This window comes from Erpetoichthys calabaricus, chromosome 18, assembly GCF_900747795.2.
Source record: "Erpetoichthys calabaricus chromosome 18, fErpCal1.3, whole genome shotgun sequence".
Classification (NCBI taxonomy): domain Eukaryota; kingdom Metazoa; phylum Chordata; class Cladistia; order Polypteriformes; family Polypteridae; genus Erpetoichthys; species Erpetoichthys calabaricus.
In genome coordinates this window covers 77,400,387-77,422,730 of record NC_041411.2, presented here as the reverse complement: position 1 = coordinate 77,422,730, position 22,344 = coordinate 77,400,387, and positions in this window count along the sequence as shown.

Sequence of the window (22,344 nt, the reverse complement as noted above, 5' to 3'; positions counted from 1 at the left end):
AGAAAGCAAATGACAGGGTGACTGAGAGGAGCTGTGGTATTGTATGAGGAAGTCGGGAGTGGCAGAGAAGTATGTAAGAGTTGTACAGGATATGTACGAGGGAAGTGTGACAGTGGTGATGTCTGCAGTAGGAGCGATGGAGATGGGATTACATCAGGGATTGGCTCTAAGCCATTTCTTATTTGCAATGGTGATGGACAGGTTGACAGACGAGATTAGATAGGAGTCCCCATGGACTATGAAGTTTGCTGATGACACTGTGATCTGTAATAGGGAGACAGGTTGAGGAGACCTTAGAGAGGAGAGGAATGAAGGAACAAAACAGAATACATGTGTGTGAATGAGAGGAAGGTCAGTGGAATGGTGAGGATGAGGGGAGTAGAGTTGGTGAAGGTGGATGACTTTAAATACTTGGGACAGAGTAATGGGGATTGTGGAAGAGAAGTGAAAAAGAGAGTGCAGGCAGGGTGGAGTGGGTGGAGAAGAGTGTCAGGAGTGATTTGTGACAGACTGGTATCAGCAAGAGTGACAGGGAAGGTCTACAGGACGGTAGTGAGACCAGCTATGTTATATGGGCTGGAGACGGTGGCACAGGAGGTAGCAGAGTTAAAGATGCTAAGATTTGCATTGGGTGTGACGAGGATGGACAAGATTAGAAATGAGGACATTAGAGGGTCAGCTCAAGTTGGACGGTTGGGAGATAAAGTCAGAGAGGCGAGACTGCTTTGGTTTGGACATGTGCAGAGGAGAGATGAGGGGTATATTGGGAGAAGGATGCTAAGGATAGAGCTGCCAGGGAAGAGGAGAAGAGGAAGGCCTAAGCGAAGGTTTATGGATGTGATGAGAGAGGACATGCAGGTGATGGGGGTAACAGAACAAGATGATGAGGACAGGAAGATGTGGAAGAAGATGATCCACTGTGGCAAACCCTAACAGGAGCAGCCGAAAGAAGAAGAAGATCGTAGATCATAACCATTTTAATGTTAAGGATTAGAGTTAGTTTTTTGCGTGGTTATCGTTGAGTATGAATGATTTTAGTGTAGTTAGGGTTTAGTGTGAACACTAAATAGCAATACTCAGACGTCTATTAGTGCCTACATCTGTCCCTGCCCGAACCTGCATCCCGCAGAAAGGACCCTCTCGATTTTTCCATAAAGATCTTTGTATTACTCAGCACACATAGCCCTAAATGGCTCCCGAAAGCTATTAAATCTAACAGGTAACACGATTAATGTCTCAGATACTCCAACTGCCTCTTGTGACTCCAGCTAAAGCGATCATATCTTTTACTAAGCTCAAAATGGAAAAGAAAAGAAAAATCGAAACAATCTAATTATCTATGGTATCCTTGCACCCAAAGGGTCTCAAAGCAAAAAAGGCAAAGCATTTCATAACATCATGAAGATGCTAACAACACTGAGGACACCATTTTTCTTCGAGCTCAATCAAACACATTCTTGCTATGAGAGATTTGTCAAAAAAGAAACATAATGGAACAGAAAAACTATAAAGAAAGTCGACCCTCTCCTCCGGTTGCACTAGCGCTGCTTGTATGATGAAGCTTTCCCTGAAAATCCCGAGCTTTTTGATAATATTTTGCTTCTCAGTAGGAGTCTGAGTCGGCCATTAGTAGCAGAAGGAAGCTGCTTCTTTAATGAACTGCTTGGGTTTGAACCTTCAGTGTCGCTTCACACACATAACGGCACGCAGCCCTCCAGTGTCTTCATGTCTGTGCTGTCAATGGATCAAATTCTGCTGTGCGGCTCCTCCTCGTGATTTACTATAATGAACTCAAACAGGGATGATTATTTATAGATTTTAAAGAAGTGCACATCGATTCATTCAGTAGATTTTTATTTACAGTCTATCTGGACCACTCAAAATCACAAAAATAAAGGATTACGATTCACTCCCGCTTACATGGTCAGGCAACAGGAATTTTTCCTATTGGGAAAGGTAGTGGGTGCCATCTGCAACTCCACAACAATGCCAAGGTGCCCAAATTATACACAGATATTTAAGGGGGTCAGCTCAGAGCTATGTAGGTGGATGAGCCTGTGGTGTCCTGGATGATGGACCACCTGGTGGGCAGACGGCAGTTTGTGAGACTCAAAGACTGTGTGAGCATCACTGGAGCACCACAAGGAACAGGCCTGTCATCTTTTCTGTTTCTCCTACACATCAGAGGAGGGCACGTTACATGCAGAAACTCTCAGATGATTCTGCACTTATGGGCTGTGTTGATAAGGGGGGATGAGACAGTGGAGGGGAGTCAGGGGGAGAACATTGAGAATCATCTGCAGCTTAACATCAGCAAAACCAAGGACCTGGTCATTGACTTTCATCACACCAAAGAGCCTCCATGTCTGATCAGTATTTAAGGAGTAGATGTGCAAGTGGTGCACTCTTACAAGTACTTGGGGGTCTACATCAATGAAAGGCTGGACACAGAGGAGCGATAGAAAAAAGGGCCAAGCAGGGTCTTTACCCTTAGGAGACTGCGTTCCTTTAATGTGGGCAGTGACATCCTTAGCATCTTCTACAACTCTTCTGATGGTCAGTGCGGTGTCCTGGGCTGGAAATATCATTTCAAGAGAGGACCACCGAATCCATAAGCTAATTAAAAGGGCAGGCTCAGTTATGGGACACACTCTGGACAACCCAAGGCAGGTCATAGTGAAGGAAAGAATGAAAACCAAACCGAGTGCCATTATGAACAACGCTGTACATCCTCGCTCAACGGAGGACTACCAGCCAATGAAGTATTTAGCAGAAGAAACGTTATATGGGGGTCTCCTTTATACCAACAGCAAAATGTTTGTATAGCGCCTCACTGGGATGTAGAATTAGTGCCAAGCCTTTTCTTTCTTTGTTAAGTTTTTTTTCCCTTTTGAGTTGTTCTGGTGTGTGTTCAGTCTATAGTGTGTGTGTGTGTATCCATATTTATTTATCAATGAATTTATTTATTTAAAGAATTTCTGTATAAAAGCAAAATTTCTAATCCTGCCAACTTTTCTAAAATATCTATCTATCTATCTATCTATCTATCTATCTAGCTATCTATCTATCTATCTATCTATCTATCTATCTATCTATCTATCTATCTATCTAGCTATCTATCTATCTATCTATCTATCTTGCCAACTACACTAAAATTAAAATGATCTATCTATCTATCTATCTAATCCTGCCAGTTACGCTAAAATATCTATCTATCTATCTATCTATCTATCTATCTATCTATCTATCTATCTATCTATCTATCTAATCCTGCCAGCTATGCTAAAATATCTATCTATCTTGCCAACTACACTAAAATTAAAATGATCTATCTATCTATCTATCTATCTATCTATCTATCTATCTATCTATCTATCTATCTATCTATCTATCTATCTATCTATCTATCTAATCCTGCCAGTTACGCTAAAATATCTATCTATCTATCTATCTATCTATCTAATCCTGCCAGCTACACTAAAATATCTATCTATCTATATATCTATCTATCTATCTATCTATCTAATCCTGCCAGCTACGCTAAAATATCTATCTATCTAATCCTGCCAGCTATGCTAAAATATCTATCTACCTATCTATCTATCTAAAATATAACTTTTGATTCTCGTTATGCTTCATGATATGTCCCGATCATGGTCCAAACTTCAAACCGCCATTAACTGGGTGTGATTTCCCAAGATGGCATCTCTAAAGAGATCACAACTCATTTTAGGACTTCAAAGGTTTTTTCAGGAGACCACTGAGCCCCTAACCGTCAATAATTTATTCACATCTGTTTACCACTCGTATTGTGACAGCCTTGAGGACGTCGCAGCCAAATGGTACAACAGATGCCACATAAATGAATGGCACTAGACCAGGCGGAAATGGGATTAAATTCCCTTCTTGTTTCAGCTTTCAGCTTTTTTCAGCGTTTCAGAGTTTTCAGCTTTTTATGGGGGGACCACCACAAGGTGTCCTGGGCCGAACAGATACTGTGATAAACATTAGGAAGTTCTTTTTTATTTTTGACTCAAGGGTTGATTGTAATCCCTTTAACATTGGGGAAAATTTATTAAACATGACTCTGGCATGAAGTTACATTCATGAAATCACATATGTGTAGCTGTATGGATAACACTGGGAAAAAAGAAAATAAAACATGGCAGGTGGGCTTAGCTTTGTATTGGTTTGTAGACCCTCATCACTTTTGTTAAACTAGCAGTTAACTTTATGTGTCGTTCTTTGGAAACATTGATAAATTAACAACTGTTTGTTATATGACATGTCTCTCATTATAAGGGAACTAATACAAGCATTTTCTTATTGGCTGGTACTTTTTCGAAAGATCGTTGGTTAAAGTAGTCTGAACTTATAAATAGCTTGCAAGAAAAAGAGCAACATTACAATTTAGGAACTTTATATTCATGTTTGACTAATAATTAAACGTGTTTCATCGAACTTGACAGTCTAGTATGTAAAATCCCTCCAAACTCTACCACTCAATATAAGTTCGTCACAGAACTTTACAGAACATTCCGGACACTGGCGACACCATTTTTGATCTGTCAAAGAGAAAAAGGCCAGAAGGGGGAAAATAAAAAATTTCAAATTTTAGTAAAAGCAAACAGTTTATCAGAGTCCCTGCTTTTTTTAAACTCAAACTATATAAAAGAATGGGAAAAAAGCATCGGAAAATGGGTAATAATCATAAAGTATCAAAAGTCAAAAACTCAGCCCCCAAAACCAAAACGCGAAGCAAAGTCAAAATTATAAATCAATGGCAAGGAATTCTTCAAAATCAAAACAACCTGAAACACCAACGCATAAAACAAAATGGAGTCACGGTAACTTGGAAATAAAAATTATTAATTGGAGAGGACATATAATCATAACAAAATGTGCAAAATTCCAGAGCTTCCAAAAAGGATAAAATGTATCATTCAGAAATGATCCTTAAGATTTAAAAACACCCGAAACAAAAAAGTAGAATCCGAAAAAAAGTGTATTAAGCACACCATAAATTTTGAAAATTAAATTGCAGGATGGCACTTTGTGGGAGAAGAATTGATGCATTTGGGATATGAGGTAAGAAAACTCTGCTGTAAGTGTGCAGACTACCAATCTGGACGAGGAAAAAGAAAAGGATTTGGGATCTCAAATACAACTGCAGGTACAACTAAGACATCTGTGACAGAACAAAACTTTTACATTGATGATACAAAGAAAAATATTCCCTAGAGGTTGAATATGTTTTAAAGTTTAAACCAAATGGTTTTCTGTTCGGTGCTTTTCTTTTGCCAGATAGAGTAGATGCTTGTGATATGGGAGTAGGAGCGGAGCTGAGACGGAGTTTGAAGGTAGAAAAAACATCCCGTGACTTATCTTTATTATGAGTCTTACACTTTAAAAAATTATGTTGGGTTTTGTAAATCTTACCCTCAGAGATTCATTGATGTTGGATGGAGAAAGGAACTTTGGTGTGGGGAAAGTCAACAACCAGTTCTGGTGGTCCTGCTGATCTTAAGGTGCACATAATTCTTTTTTACACCAAGTTCTCCACCTCACTCCTATACTCGCCGTCATCCCCTTTATCACTAGTTGGATAGAAATATAGAACTTTATTTGTCCCCAGGGGGAAATTTGGCTTTTTACAGAAACTCTTTAAATAAACACTAAATAAATAAATTAATAAATACACACACACACACACACACTTTGGTCTGAACACACACCAGAACGATTGCAAAGCTTGAAATTTAAAAAGAAAGAAAACAACTAACTTGGCTGTCACAGTCAGAATGAGGCGTCGTGCAGATGTATTGCTGCTGGAGACCCCAATAGCACTTCTTGACCCACTTTGGCTGAATAATTTGTTGGCTGAAAGTCCTCAGTGTTGGTGTGTCACAGAGGGGATGTGCAGCGTTGTTCATAATGGCACTCAGTTTTGCTTTCATTCTCTCCTTTGCTACGACTTCCAGGGGGTCCAGATTCCATCCCATAATTCTCTGGTGTGGCAAAAGTCAATGACCAGTTCCTTAGTTTTGCTGATGTTAAGATGCCAACAATTATTCATCTCCTCTCTCTCATCCCCTTTATCAATACACCGCATAAGTGCAGAATCATCTAAGAAATTCTGCAAGTGACCTGACCTGCCATTATATTTATAGTCGGAGGAGTGCTCCAGTGTTGCTCATACAGTCCTTGAGTCTTGGTCTGTCTGACAAAGAGTCCATCACCCAGAACACCACAGGCTCATCCATCTGCATAACTCTGGGATGGCTGGATGGTACTGAAGGCACTGGAGAAATCAAAGGAACAGAACCCTCACTGTGATGCCAACTTTGTCCCGGTGAAAATAAGCCTTGTGGAAGACAGAGATCATTACATCTTCCACTCCATTGTTTGTTCAATAGGAAAACTATAGTGGGTCTAGATGGTCTACCACAACAGTAAGTGCCATTGGTTTGTAGTCATCAGGTGAAGAGGTGCCTGCCTTCTTTGGTAGAAAGATAGATATTTTAGCGTAGTTGGCAGGATTAGTGAGATAGAATTTGGAAGAGTTGGCAGGATTAGATAGATAGATAGATAGATAGATAGATAGATAGATAGATAGATAGATAGATAGATAGATAGATAGAGTGCATCCGGAAAGTATTCACAGCGCATCACTTTTTCCACCGTTTGTTATGTTACAGCCTTATTCCAAAATGGATTAAATTCATTTTTTTCCTCAGAATTCTACACACAACACCCCATAATGACAACATGAAAAAAGTTTACTTGAGGTTTTTGCAAATTTATTAAAAATAAAAAAACTGAGAAATCCCATATCCATAAGTATTCACAGCCTTTGCTCAATACTTTGTCGATGCCCCTTTGGCAGCAATTCCAGCCTCAAGTCTTTTTGAATATGATGCCACAAGCTTGGCACACCTATCCTTGGCCAGTTTTGCCCATTCCTCTTTGCAGCACCTCTCAAGCTCCATCAGGTTGGATGGGAAGCGTCGGTGCACAGCCATTTTAAGATCTCTCCAGAGATGTTCAATCGGATTCAAGTCTGGGCTCTAGGTGGGCCACTCAAGGACATTCACAGAGTTGTCCTGAAGCCACTCCTTTGATATCTTGGCTGTGTGCTTAGGGTCGTTGTCCTGCTGAAAGATGAACCGTCGCCCCAGTCTGAGGTCAAGAGCGCTCTGGAGCAGGTTTTCATACAGGATGTCTCTGTACATTGCTGCAGTCATCTTTCCCTTTATCCTGACTAGTCTCCCAGTCCCTGTCGCTGAAAAACATCCCCACAGCATGTTGCTGCCACCACCATGCTTCACTGTAGGGATGGTGCCTGGTTTCCTCCAAACGTGACGCCTGGCATTCACACCAAAGAGTTCAATCTTTGTCTCATCAGACCAGAGAATTTTCTTTCTCATGGTCTGAGAGTCCTTCAGGTGCCTTTTGGCAAACTCCAGGCGGGCTGCCATGTGCCTTTTACTAAGGAGTGGCTTCTGTCTGGCCACTCTACCATACAGGCCTGATTGGTGGATTGCTGCAGAGATAGTTGTCCTTCTGGAAGGTTCTCCTCTCTCCACAGAGGACCTCTGGAGCTCTGACAGAGTGACCATCGGGTTCTTGGTCACCTCCCTGACTAAGTCCCTTCTCCCCCGATTGCTCAGTTTAGATGGCTGGCCAGCTCTAGGAAGAGTCCTGGTGGTTTCGAACTTCTTCCACTTACGAATGATGGAGGCCACTGTGCTCATTGGGACCTTCAAAGCAGCAGAAATGTTTCTGTCACCTTCCCCAGATTTGTGCCTTGAGACAATCCTGTCTCGGAGGTCTACAGACAATTCCTTTGACTTCATGCTTGGTTTGTGCTCTGACATGAACTGTCAGCTGTGGGACCTTCTATAGACAGGTGTGTGCCTTTCCAAATCATGTCCAGTCAACTGAATTTACCACAGGTGGACTCCAGTGAAGCTGCAGAAACATCTCAAGGATGATTAGGGGAAACAGGATGCACCTGAGCTCAATTTGGAGCTTCATGGCAAAGGCTGTGAATACTTATGTACATGTGCTTTCTCAATTTTTTTATTTTTAATAAATTTGCAAAAACCTCAAGTAAACTTTTTTCCCGTTGTCATTATGGGGTGTTGTGTGTAGAATTCTGAGGAAAAAAATGAATTTAATCCATTTTGGAATAAGGCTGTAACATAACAAAATGTGGAAAAAGTGATGCGCTGGGAATACTTTCCGGATGCACTGTAGATAGATAGATAGATAGATAGATAGATAGATAGATAGATAGATAGATAGATAGATAGATAGATAGATAGATAGATGTGAAAGATAGATAGATAGATAGATATAGCGGGTTTGATAATGGATGGATGGATGGATAGAACATGAATGGGATTATGTAAGTGGCATTATTTATGACATAGATAGATAGATAGATAGATAGATAGATAGATAGATAGATAGATAGATAGATAGATAGATAGATAGATAGATAGATAGATAGGAAAGGCACTATACTACATTAATATATCTCTTAGGAAAATATGCAATGAACCAATATTTTTTACTTCTTTCTCCAAGAACGTTTTTGAGGTTTGAGTAGAGAATTGAATTAATTTCTTGCATTTTGGGAACTCAATAATTATTTTCTTAGTTTAACATCTTAACGCAAGAATTAAAAGGCTGCCACACAACCCAGCAAGATAGGCTCTCTGTCAGGGCGCACTGGGCTCTCGAGTAGCTGCCAGCGCCCAGTTTGCATTTTGCGTCATTTTGTTTGTGTGCCACCTCTCTGCTGCTGTCAGCCCTGAGGCCGCCGTCATAAGTTTGATAACAGCAGCTTGGCTGCCACAGTGAATGCCTAAGTAATTAGTTGCCTTTGAGATTCAGGAGGACAAAAATGGCACTCAAAGGTATGGAGAGCATCATCACAAAGAGTTAAGACCTCCGTGTTAGTTTCAGACACCAAGAGGTCATTCGTTTTTCAAGAGAGCGGCGACATTAAAGGCAGAGCCAGCACTCTGAGACAATCCCCCCATCTTAACCCCCCCCCCCCCCCCCCGCCACCCCCCTTCTTCTCTTCGTATTACAACACATAAAGCTGAAGGATGAAAGGAAGAAAACTCAATAGGGAAATAAAAAGTCACCTACCAGTAAAAAAAAAAAAAAAAAAGATATGGAGAATGACAGCCAGCAGAGGGTTTATGCCACTAAGAGAACACAATCCGAAACTGGCGTTACTGCTGGGATCAACTGGACAAGATCTGGCATGGTCCAAGGAGGCAATGGAAGTCTTTCAGTCTTTTCATGAAAGATGGATCTGAGAGGTTTCTTTCATTTGAGAGAGGGCACCAAGGTCAGGTCAGAGCGAGAAGACAAAGGACGGCTATGGAATGAATGGAGCAAAATGAACTCAGGAATGAAACAAACAAGACGCCCTCCTCAGAAATAAACTGCTAGAGAGGCCAGCTGTATCTCACCAGCGGCCTTCCTTTTATCAAAACCACACAACCCCACACAGCTCACCCTTTAAACCAACTGGCTGTCATGACTCCACACGCATGTGCCGAGCATGCTGTGAAATGGGAATGCTGATGTTGGTAAAAATAAGCAATGTGAAAATGGAAAAAAAAGAAAAAAAAAGTAAAGAAAAGAAAAGAAAAGAAAAGCACTTCCTGGTCGGCTCCTGAAAAGAGAGAAGATGATTCTTGAGGGCATCTGGAGATTCTCCTATTTTCCCTAATGGGTCGTTGGTCTTTCAAGGAGGTGGGATGAAGAAGAGACAAGTGAAATAAACAAGCTGGCACTGCAGGTTAGGAGACGAGGGTGTCCCATTTGGTGACCTCCTTTTTTTGAATGAGATGTGGTCCGGCTGGCCTCATCGCATTGTGACCTCGGATGTTATGCGGATGAGATGAAGATCAGCACTTCCAAGTCTGAGGTCATGGTACTCAACCATAAAATGGTGGAGTGTCCTCTTCAGTTTTGGGATGAGGTGCTGTCACAAGCAAAGCAGTTTAAGTCTCTCTTGGGGTTTCCTTCACAAGTGTGGGCAGAAGGGAGCGGGAGAGCGACAGACGGGTCAGAGTGGAGTGCGCCGTAGCGGTGAAGAGAGAGCTGAGCCGCTCGATCAACGTTCCTGCCCTCGCTGATGGTCACGAGCTTTGGGTAAGTGACCAAAAGAACAAGACCACGGAATACAAGCGGCAGACACGTGATAGGGTGAGTGTTGTGGTGTGAGCGTGTCATAGAGTGTATGAGAACATGAGAGCAACCATTAAGAAGGATATCAGGGAGGCTAAAAGACAGCTGGAAAGGAATAGAGCAGATAAGGTGACAGACGACCCTAAGAGATTCTCTTCAGTATTTTAGTAGTAAAAGAACAGTCAAGGAGGAGGTGAAGGGCATCAGAAATAGTAAAGGGAAATTAAAAGATACAGACAATGAAATAGCGGATGCCCTAAATTCACATTATTCTAAGGTGTTGTGGATAACCTCAGAGCAGTAACAGGGATTACTAAGGAGGTACTAAGGGATTTGGAAATCGTAGAGAGAGAAGAGCTGCTCAGATTTAAAAGGCTGAAATCAAACAAATCTTCTCCTCTTCCCTGGCAGCTCTATCCTTAGCACCCTTCTCCCAATATACCCAGCATCTCTTCTCTGCACATGTCCAAACCAACGCAATCTCACCTCTCTGACTTTGTGTCCCAACCGTCCAACTTGAGCTGACCCTCTAATGTCCTTATTTCTAATCCTATCCTTCCTCGTCACACCCAATGCCAATCTTAACATCTGTAACTCTGCCACCTCCAGCTCTGTCTCCTGCTTTCTGGTCAGTGCCACCGTCTCCATATATATATATATATATATATATATATATATATATATATATATATATACACACACATATATATGTATAACGTAGCTGGTCTCACTACTGTCCTGTACACTTTCCCTTTCACTCTTGCTGATACCTTTCTGTCACAAATCACTCCTGTCACTCTTCTCCACCCACTTCACCCTCTCTTTATATATATATATATATATACACTGTATGTGCTGTTTGTATCAATGTATTTATAGAGGCTGTACAGCACTTTGTTGTTTTAAATGTGCCCTATACTGTGAATAAAGTTGACATGACTTGACTTACTAAAAAGCCATAATTGTTAATGGATAGAATTCGGCAAAGCCTTTTTCGCAGTGAATATGCTGTGTTCACCGCTGACCTTCTTCGTCAAATTTTTTGCAGGAAATTCACTGTGTGTTGCCAACATGGATGAGGTTTTCTTTTTCCCAACACCCCATGATGCTTTGCAAAGCCAGTGTGATATCATAGAGCTGTAGTAGCCATGCGCTGGACTTTCACACATTCATATGATAAGCAAGCGGCATCTCACATTTTATGACTCTGCTCAATCTGCTTCATGCGCTCGTGTCGTCACTACCTGCATGTTACTCCAGCTGGATATTAAAAAAAAAAAATATATTGCCGTATTTTCATTTGAGGGGGCACATTAGCTGAACTCTATAAGACTATTATGGGTACTGCCACTGAATATGTAATAAATGATCCCACCGTGCCACATGGCTAATTTTATATGGCAGCTGAAAGGATGCAGAGTTAGTGACACAGCCAAAACCAACCTTAAAGGAGTCCAAGGTTTCAGCCCACTGAATGCCTTTCAACCCGTTCATCAGAGAGATAGATAGATAGATAGATAGATAGATAGATAGATAGATAGATAGATAGATAGATAGATAGATAGATAGATAGATTTTACTTTTAGTGTAGTCAGCAGGATAGATAGATAGATAGATAGATAGATAGATAGATAGATAGATAGATAGATAGATAGATAGATAGATAGATAGATAGATAGATAGATAGATAGATAGAACTGGTTTCGTCCCCTGGGGTTTACGTGTAAATTCACATTACATTTTGAAGTCCATAGGCGTAGGGGGCACATGGCTGGTGCTTTTATCCAAGGAGACTTGCAACCTTTGAGAATCACTGGGTTCCATATCTCTTTTTTTGTTTTTTCCAATGGGTGCCCAGGCAGATGAAGTGACTTGCTCGTGATCACTTGCTGGTGTCAGTAGTTGGATTGGATCTCACACCCTCAGGGCTTCAAGTCCAAAGCGTTAATCTCTAAACCAGACTGCCTAGTAGAAACGGGTGCAAGTTACGGACTAACGGCGGCCCACTACTGGGTACTTTCATGCCAACCTCCAATACAATTTAACACACGTGTTGTTTGTATTTAGGGAGGGCTGGGTCTGCATGGCATCAGCACTAATTGTGCCGCCCATGTGTGAATTTTTACCCACTTAGTCTGTAAAATGATGGTAACCCCAGCGGAGCTTTGTAAACACTGTTAGCAATTGATGGCGGAAATTTATGATTTTAACGAAGGATATTATTCAGCGGTTGCAACCAAAGCCGGAAGATACTTTGGCCCACCATGCACCCCTGCTATGATCTGGAAGACTATTTAGTCTCATTATGTGAAGCTAATCACTTGCCCTGCACACAGCCGTTCATAAATCATGGCATGTTGCGCTGAGTGAATGCTGCATTATGGTCTCATTTGCACGACTTACAGCTGGATACCTGAAAGCCATTGTTTGTGCAATCAGAATAAAAGCAGATTTCGTTTTGTTTTGTTTTTTTTTTTCCCTTTCGTCTTTCAACCAAAGTTTTCAGTGAAGTTGTAGTCAGACACCAGGCAGATGCTGAGTGCCGGGAGGAAAAATTAGAATTCCATTAATGATGTGGGCCCAACTGCGTGAAGCAGGGAGTTTACTAAACAGCACATTGATCAGATTGGACAAGTCTGTGATAAAACTGCAGTCGGTCTCAACGTATTTCCAAATTAAATTATGCTTCTCTGTATAGTGTGTGGCCGTGTGCGGGAATGACAGGAGGCCAATATTGAAAATTTGGGACACCAGCCGTGTCGTCGTGTTTAATTGTGAGAAGTCCAACTCATAATTAGCCACTCGGGCAAAATACCAGAGGAGCTCTGGGCTGGTGAAAGAGGTGTCACGGTGGGTTCTTGGGAGTTCCATCTAGCGGTCCGCTCTCAGGAGAGAAGACGACTCCTTCTTGGGCAGCCCAGCATTTTTTATGCCGTGTGGGCTAGAAGGGGCGGGGCTAAGTGCCCACACTGGGTGGGTTCTCTGAGAGGCGGGGAGAGAAGTAGGAATGAATGTTTTCAGCAGTGACCCCCCCGCCCCTACCCCATCTCGCCCCGGCGGGTTATCACGTATCTCGATGGAGACCATGAGGAGGTCCTCCGATGCACATATGTGACAAATGCCTATGAAAAGTAACCCCCCTTTTAAAATTTTTCATATTTTATGGTTATATAAAATTGAATCCCAGGAGAATTAGTTTGTCATTTTGTTACACGCTGATCAACAGAACGAGACCATTAACCGTGAACGTGACAACAGATCTCTGCAGGGTGGTCTGAATTTTTACAAATATAAAACACAGAATATGGTGGTGCAGTGGTAAAGAGACAAGAGTTGGTGTGCCAGGTCCTCCCTGCTTGGAGTTGGCATGTTCTCCCAGTGTCTGCTTCGGTTTCCTCCCGCTGTCCAAAGACATGCAGGTTTAGGTGAGTTGGTGACCCTAAACTGGTCCCCTAGTGTGACGGACTGGCTCCCTGTCCGGGGTTTGTTCCTGCCTTATGCCCTGTGCTACCTGGGATAGGCTCCAGCCCCCCAGCCAAACCCCAGTGAAACAAATAAAAATTAAAAGACCACCGGAATTCTAGATTAAAAAACAAACAAACATGGAAACTATACAAATAACATCTCTAAAGACTCATCATCAGTAGTAAAGAAATAAAAAATCAAGACGAGCCAAAACCTCCCCTGGCCAGCACACAAGAGGCTGACGTCACACCCTGACTACCACCTTCTGGCTTCTGGCCTAGCAGGGCCCAAAATGGGAAGCTGGCTCTAAAAGTTCAGAAATATTATAAAAGTCCCAGAATATACAAGAATGCTTCAGTATACAGAGAAACCGTAAACCCTGGCTAGTAGAGACACACAGTCCCACACAGAATCTTTATGAAGGAAAATATGTGACAAAACACTCAAAAGAGCAAAAATAGGGGAAAAAAAGACGAGACAATAAAGGCAACTCCAGTTAGACAAATGGAGTCTGTAGGCGCAGGAGTGTAAAACGCATGCTGAGAGAAATCTCTCAGTCCAAAAGTTTGTTTTAAATTATTGAGATAGATAGATAGATAGACAGCAACCTAGGATGATTTATGGTGTGACTCTATAACAATGCACTTGGCGTAGTCGGCAGGATTTGTGCTATAGACAGGTGATGTTGCCATTAGATAGATAGATAGATAGATAGATAGATAGATAGATAGATAGATAGATAGATAGATAGATAGATAGATAGATAGATTGTAGTATAGTAGGCAGGATCAGATAGATAGATAGATAGATTGTAGTATAGTAGGCAGGATCAGATAGATAGATAGATAGATAGATAGATAGATAGATAGATAGATAGATAGATAGATAGATAGATAGATAGATAGATAGATAGATAGCAACCTAGGATGAATTATGGTGTGACTCTATAACAATGCACTTGGCGTAGTCAGCAGGATTTGTGCTATAGACAGCTGGTGTTGCCATTAGATAGATAGATAGATAGATAGATAGATAGATAGATAGATAGATAGATAGATAGATAGATAGATAGATAGATAGATAGATAGATAGATAGATAGAAAGCAACCTAGGATGATTTATGGTGTGACTCTATAACAAAGCACTTGGCGTAGTCGGCAGGATTTGTGCTATAGACAGGTGGTGTTGCCATTAGATAGATAGATAGATAGATAGATAGATAGATAGATAGATAGATAGATAGATAGATAGATAGATAGATAGATAGATAGATAGATAGCCCAATAAAAGGTGTTCTCCTAAGTTTTTAAAGTGTTTCTCCCATGTTCTTCCCAAGTCCATCCAGGGTGCTGCTCAGTGACTCTTAGGATGCCACCCTCAATGTAGCTGCTGTAATGTCCTCCCACTTCTGTGTCCTGGCATGGACAAGAGATACTGTCTCAGCCTCCTTAAACCTTTCATTATCAAGGCCTGCCAGCCAGGAAGGGAGTCGGCGTCCATGCCGGCTGGAATGCCAGTTTGTTGATGTGAAAGGCACTATGTAACAGATTGATCGAACGAATGAATGAACAAATGATATTTGTCCCCAGAGGACAAACTGAATTTGAAATCAGTCATCAAAATCTAAACCGATAACGAAATTGCAATGACATCTCATTTTTTCTCCCACCGACGACTTTCCTCTCTCACTTTCCTCCTCTTCCACTGCAGGGCTACAAGATAAGGGGTGGTTAGTGACTTCTGTCTCATCCCTGGCTGTCCTCAAGTTTACCTCATGAGCAGAACGTCCAATATGTTCCCGTGGCTCACGTCTGAGACAGCACTTCTTCCTGGTCTCTCTCTTCATCACATGTCCATACAACTTCCTCCATCTTTCCTGTACTTTCTTTGAAATCCTTCCCACTTTTCTTAGCTCTGATCGTCTCATTTCTTATTCTGTTCGTCTTTGTAACTCCACACATCCATCTGTATGTCCTCATTTTTTCCACATCCAGCTTCTTCTCCTGCACTTCATTTACTGCCCATGTCTCAGCTCCACACAGAGTTGCTGGTCTTACCCGTTGTCATCAAGGAATGGTCACATTCATGACACACTAAACCACTGTTGTCATGGAAGGGCGCCATCCTGAATGTCACCGTGCTACAAATTCAAAGAATTACGTACTCGGTTCCAACCAAAGCACTGAATTCTCCAACCCAACAAAGGCCTTTTAGGTTTCATTCACCACAAGCTCTTAGCATTTTGTTCCCGCCATGTTTTTGAGGTCTCTAATCAGAGTTTCACTTTGATCACATTGTGGCCCGTAGCTCGGCTGGGAAACACACTGCATGCCTTCCTTTACATGTTTTTTTGTAAGAGCTTGAAGTTAACAGAACGCTGTGGGCCCGCCTAAGGCACACTCGAGTATGTGATTGAGTCACACGGCTGCCTTATATCACCTAAAAAGTGCCCTCGTTTCTCGTTCTGCTTGCATTTCTAATGTAGCAAAGTAAACATCCTGGTGGTTGGGAGCTGTGCTCTGGGCTGCAGGTCTACAACCAATTCACTTGTGAGTGTTTCTTTCATTAAAATCTGTCTTTATGTGAATCTGACCTCAGCTAGTTTTGATCTTTAATATCAAAGGACATATTTATACAAAAGGAGTTAAAAGTTCCATTCCAAATGAAAGTTAAAAATTATACACAGGTCCCTTCAAAATGGCCTGAGTTTATCAGAAGCAGAAGTCTGTCCATAACCTGAAGTTATTTTTAAACAGCATTGCCTATATTGAAATAGTCAAGGGCCCTGCATGGGGCTTGAAGATGTCAAAATTTTTGAATGCGTTATCAAATAAAACCAAATGGCATATAACAGAGACATATGCATTGCTTTTGTCATTCCAACAGATGGTGCTTCACAAACATTAACACTGCTTTTACGAATCCCATACCAAATGGCATATAACAGAAACATATGCATTGCATTTGCCATTCTAACAGATGGTGCATCACAAACATTAACACTGCTCTTAAAAATTTCATACCAAATGGCATATAACAGAGACATATGCATTGAATTTGTCATTCTAACAGACAGTTCTTCACAAACATTAACACTGCTTTTAAGAATCCCATACCAAATGGCATATAACAGAGACATATGCATTGCATTTGTCATTCTAACAGATGGTGCATCACAAACATTAACACTGCTTTTAAGAATCCTATACCAAATGGCATATAACAGAGAAAAATACATTGCATTTGTCATTCCAACAGTTGGTGCATCTCAAACATTTGTAGTGATGCAATTTTTTAACTGCAAATGTGTGTGATGTGCCATCTGTTGAAATGACTATTTCAATATATTTTATTGCTACACACATTACAAAATGCAATCCAACAGATGGTGCACTTCAAACATTAACGCTGTGGTCTGTGTTGATTGTTTAAATTTCAACCCGTCTTAATTGGGTAATGATGCTAGTAAAAGGATACATTTCTGTTTGTCTCTGTATCCGTGTGTCCTTCCAGTTGCTGTGTCATTCCAAAAGATGGCTCTTCACAAATATTTTGTATTAATAAAATGCATTTTCATTTGTCATTTCAACAGATGGCACAGCACAAACATTAACACTGCTTTTATGAATGACATACCAAATTGCATATTGCATAGACATATGGAATGCATTTGTCATTCCAACAGATGGTGCAGCACAAACATGAACTGCTTTTTGCCAATCTCATATCTTAAAGTCATATTAACAGAGACATTTTCATTGCATGGTGCCCTGCCAACATTAACTTTGGTGTCTAAGTTATTTAGATTTCAACTCATCTTAGACGGGCAGCACTGCTACTTAATATTCCAGCTAAGGCTTTGGCTTCACTTAGCACTTCACTTGCCCCGTATCAGTCTGATTTACCCTGCATCATCATTTTACTTAAATGGTCTAAAGTTAGAAAGTAAACTTTTCATGCCACTTTGTATGCTGGTCTGTGGTCATCACATTATTGACTTTTACAGAGGAATAAAAAAATGAAATTCAGTAGATACATTTGAAAGGATCTGCAGCTGTTTTGTTGAGAAAATACTTTTTGTTGCCATGGCAACCCCCTGCCTATGTAGCAAAGCAGCGGAGGATGTCATTGTTAGGATAGTTAGATCTGTTCCCAAAAGTCGCTTTAATAATAAGCGGATCTAGAACTTAGCAAACAACACGCAATACAGCTGCTGTTTTCTTTAAACATGGGCACGGAAAAGCTGACAGGTTCTATAAGAAATAAAGGACTTTTGAAACTCAAATTTCACGTGTCGTAAAGAGATAAACTACCAGAATTGCAAAAATGAAAAAGAACAAACAACAGCACGCAATAAACGAAAAGCTGTCTCGGCGAGGGGAATGAGGCTGCAGACAGACAAGTGCAAATCAAAGATACGGTGTCCCACATTTGAATTGTTATTCTTGCTTTCCGTTGGCGCAGCCTAATGCAGTGCCGTCTTAAGAGCTAATCTGTTCAACACTTCAAGGCACACCGAGCCTGAGACAGCCGTCGACATGCTCTTCGGGGGCCTCGAGCTAAAGCCGTGTAAAATTACAGCTGGTTGGTTGAAGGTATTTACAGTAATCGACGTTGGGGTGAAAAGATTAGAGCAACAAGTCAGCGAGCGGAAGTGCACTGCAGTTACCCCCGGTAAAAAATACAAACCCTAGCAGGTCACCAAATGCCCAGTTTCACTGCTTAAATGCCTCCGACATTCAAGATAAAATAGGGCCGTCAGATACTGTTGGATCTTTATAATTAATATTTGCATCCGTTCATGTTCAGGCGCTCTTCATTTTGTGTAAGGGCCTAACCCACCTAACCTGCATGTCTGTGTTCCACAAGGACACTGGGAGAACATCCAAACGCCACTCGGGGGGCCCCGGGATGTGAACCCTGGTCTGCTTACTACCACCACTGCACCACCCAATATAAAAGAGACAACAACTTACTGTTGTTACAGGTGGCTTTGGGGAACGCCCCGGATGACCGGAGGAGGGCTTACACCTCCCCCAGACCACGTGGGGGCGACCGCCATGGTGGCTGCTGGTACAGAGCTTTGAAGCTCAACCTCTGTAGGGACCCGTGGTCACCACCAGGGGGCACCCCAATGCCTAAGGAGCCCTGGACCTCAGCACTTCCGCCACACCCGGAAGTGCTGGGGGGAAGAGGATCGGGGACACCCGGAATGCTTCCGGGTGCGCAGCCGGCACTAAGATTGTCGGGAGGCACCTGGAGCACATCCGGGTGATTATAAAAGGGGCCACCTCCCTCCGTTCGTTGGCTTGAGTCGGGAGAGAAGGAAGGACAAGGTCTTGGAGGAGACAAGGAGGTGGCCTGAAGTAAAAAGGCATTGGAGAGTTTGCCTGGACTTTGGGGATTTTGGGGTTTGTGGTGCACAATTGTAGATAACAGTATGTATAATAAACGTGTTGTGAGTGATTTGAACGTGTCTGCCTGTCTGTGTCCGGGCCATCTTCCACACTATGTAATAAACTCTGTCAATAAATATCAACTCATAAAATGTCATTATTTTATTAATAACTAGGGGGTTCTGCCCCCTGCTCACTGTGCTCACCAACCCCCGGGATGGTGCTACGTGCTAGCCAATTCATGGCTCTGCCGCTCGCGTATGGGGAAGCGGATATACAATTTAAACAGATTATTATTTTCATGGGAATTGTTACATATTCATAATAGAACTAACTATTTGACATTACAGCAAGTAATTAACCATTTTAAAAAAGAGTGAAATGTAATAAATTGAAAGAAAATTATGTTTCATGTTGCGTTAGAGGTATTCGTTGTGTTATACGTTTTTGTTCTGTTTGGCTTTGAAATTAACATGCAATTACTTTTTAAACTTACACTTTTACTGTAAAACTTCAGTAAAAACAACATTTGGAATTAACTTTTCATCAATATCGCATTGAATTTTGATTCCGTGTTTAGACTTACATCGTGAAAACTCAACATATAACTGCCCGTGAGTGAATATCGTTTCTTTCTCTCTAATAAATAAAACAACTTTTTCGAATGTTTGTCCCTGTGATTTGTTAATTGTCAGAGAAAAAGCTATTCTAACGGGAAACTGTAAATGTTTCAATACAAATGGCATATCAAGATCTCCTTTGGTGTCTAATGTCATTAGTGAAGATGTACTACATTACTTTTCTTGTTGCCTGTTAAAATTTTAAATTGTTTGAAATTGTTTGACTAATTTTGAATACAACTAATCTTGTCCTATTGCATAGCCCATCACTCAGACATAAATTACACAATAACGTTATGATACGTCCTTCTTTCAACAGTAATTTGGCCGGTGGAAGACCATACGGTGTTAGATATTCTTCACGATATTGTAAGTTGAAGTTTTCATTTTCCGCACCATCATCACCAACTGTATCAGCAGAGTCTCTTCATATGCGTTTACCCAATTGGCCGTGTAACCGATCGACATTTTTTGCGTTAATTCATTTGACTTCATCATTTCTCGGTGCTAGGATTGCCCGTGTACTCATTTCTTCTGTTGATAACCCTTCGGGATGAAATTCTTCAATAAGATTTGGACATAATACGTCTTCTTTTATTGGGAACTTAAAGTGAGGAAAATGTAAAAATTTAGAAGAGTTGAGAGCACAGGAACTGTGTCTGACAAAAGCATTCACTCGAATGAGAGGTGAGAGGGCCGCAGGCATGGGCCGTTAACCGGAAATGGTGGAGAGGGGGGAGGGACTTGAAAAAATTTCTTGGCAATAGTCTCATCTCAACATTTTCTTTTATAATAGAGAGATATAAAGATATACAGTATCTTCTTTCGGCTGCTCCCTTTAGGGGTTGCCACAGCGGATCATCTTCTTCCATCTATTTCTGTCAACGTCATTTTGTTCTGTTACACCCATCACCTGCATGTCCTCTCTCACCACATCCATAAACCTTCTGTTAGGCCTTCCTCTTCTCCTCTTGCCTGGCAGCTCTATCCTTAGCACCCTTCTCTCGACCGTCCATACATTTCACCAGATATTACTGAGCACACAACGCAAATACTTTCAAACTGAAAAAAAAAAAATAATGTGAAGACACTACTTGGAAGACCTGAGCCCATTGTGTGGCGTTGCTGAGATCTTTGCTGAAACTCAACAGGAGACCCTTGTGAGAATTCCAAGGTGTTTGTTTTTTGTCAGGGGAGAAATCTGAGAAGCTGGAGACTAAAGAACCGAACTCCATTGTATTGCTTTCTGATCTCATTGTGGTCAATTAGAAACCAAGAACCTATTAAGGAGATCTCTTTTTTGTCTCGTATTTGACGTGCCCACCTGTGGTATGCCGATGGCCCTCTTCCTTGCCTCTGGTGACATCTGAGTCATTCTGGAGGGTACAGATGGTTGAAAAAGTGTGGCCATTTCTCTTCCTCCTGGACCTTATTTGGTACAATCTAGAAACCAAGAACCTATTAAGGAGATCCCTTTTTTGATTTTTCATTCCTCATGTGTATATGAAGGACCAAGGTGACGGAGTCATCCATGGATCTGCTGAAGCGATGTATGAACGGTAATGGTTGTAGTTCCTGGGGAAGCGAAGAACAGCTGCGATTCTTGACTTACCTATCGACACCCTTCGTTACGTTGGCTGTCAGTCCAATGGGATGATAGTCATTTCTCGGATGACTAATAACAAGCGACACCAGGTTAAATAGTGACAAGTCAATGATGCTATGTTCTGGAGGGGAATGTGGGATCCCACATTATAATGGAGTTATGACAACCATACAGTAAACAGAATGGCCATGTGAAATACCGTATATACTCACATATACTTGATGTTGAAACATGAAAAATCGATCATCAAATCAGACCCCGATTTTTTTTTTTACATCTTCTTGCCTTCTCCAATCTCGTATCAGTTTCTCAGATACTTCAAACTTTGTTGCAGCAGCGCAGTTACCAATTTCTTTCGTTACTTCAACGACTTTTAATTTAAAACCAGCTTCATATTTTCTTCTGATCGAACGCTCCATCGTAGATAAGGGATGCTCTTACAATAAAGGTGTATGAGGGTGAGAGATACAAGAAACACAAAAGAGTGCAAACGTCACTTCAGAATAGTTTGGGTATTACTGTGGGGTCACGTAGGCACAATACATAGAAATAAAAAAGCTGTGTGCTCCGTGGTTACTCTCTCAGGTGGGCGTTAGCATATTGTAATATCTTGGGCCAATAGAGTGAGTTTTCCGCAATCGACTTACACGACTGACATTATAAAATACAGTACTGGAAATTATATGGTAAAATCAAGCCCCGACTTATCCATGCTGGGAGGACCGGGAGTGCAAGCATGGCTAGAGCAGTACCTTCCCCGGGATGCTAGATGGCAACCCCCCTGGGTTGCAGTGGTATCTCGGATTCCTGCAGGACTTCATGGGAGTTGGAGTTTGGTGCAGCCCTGTTGTGATCCACAGGAGCTGCTGAGTCCTTATGGGCAGTTACCAATTTCTTTCACCACTTCAACGACTTTTAATTTAAAACCAGCTTCATATTTTCCTCTAATCGAACGCTCCATCGTAGATAAGGGATGCTCTTATGATAAAGGTGTATGAGGGTGTGAGATACAAAAAACACAAATCAGTGCAGACATCACTTA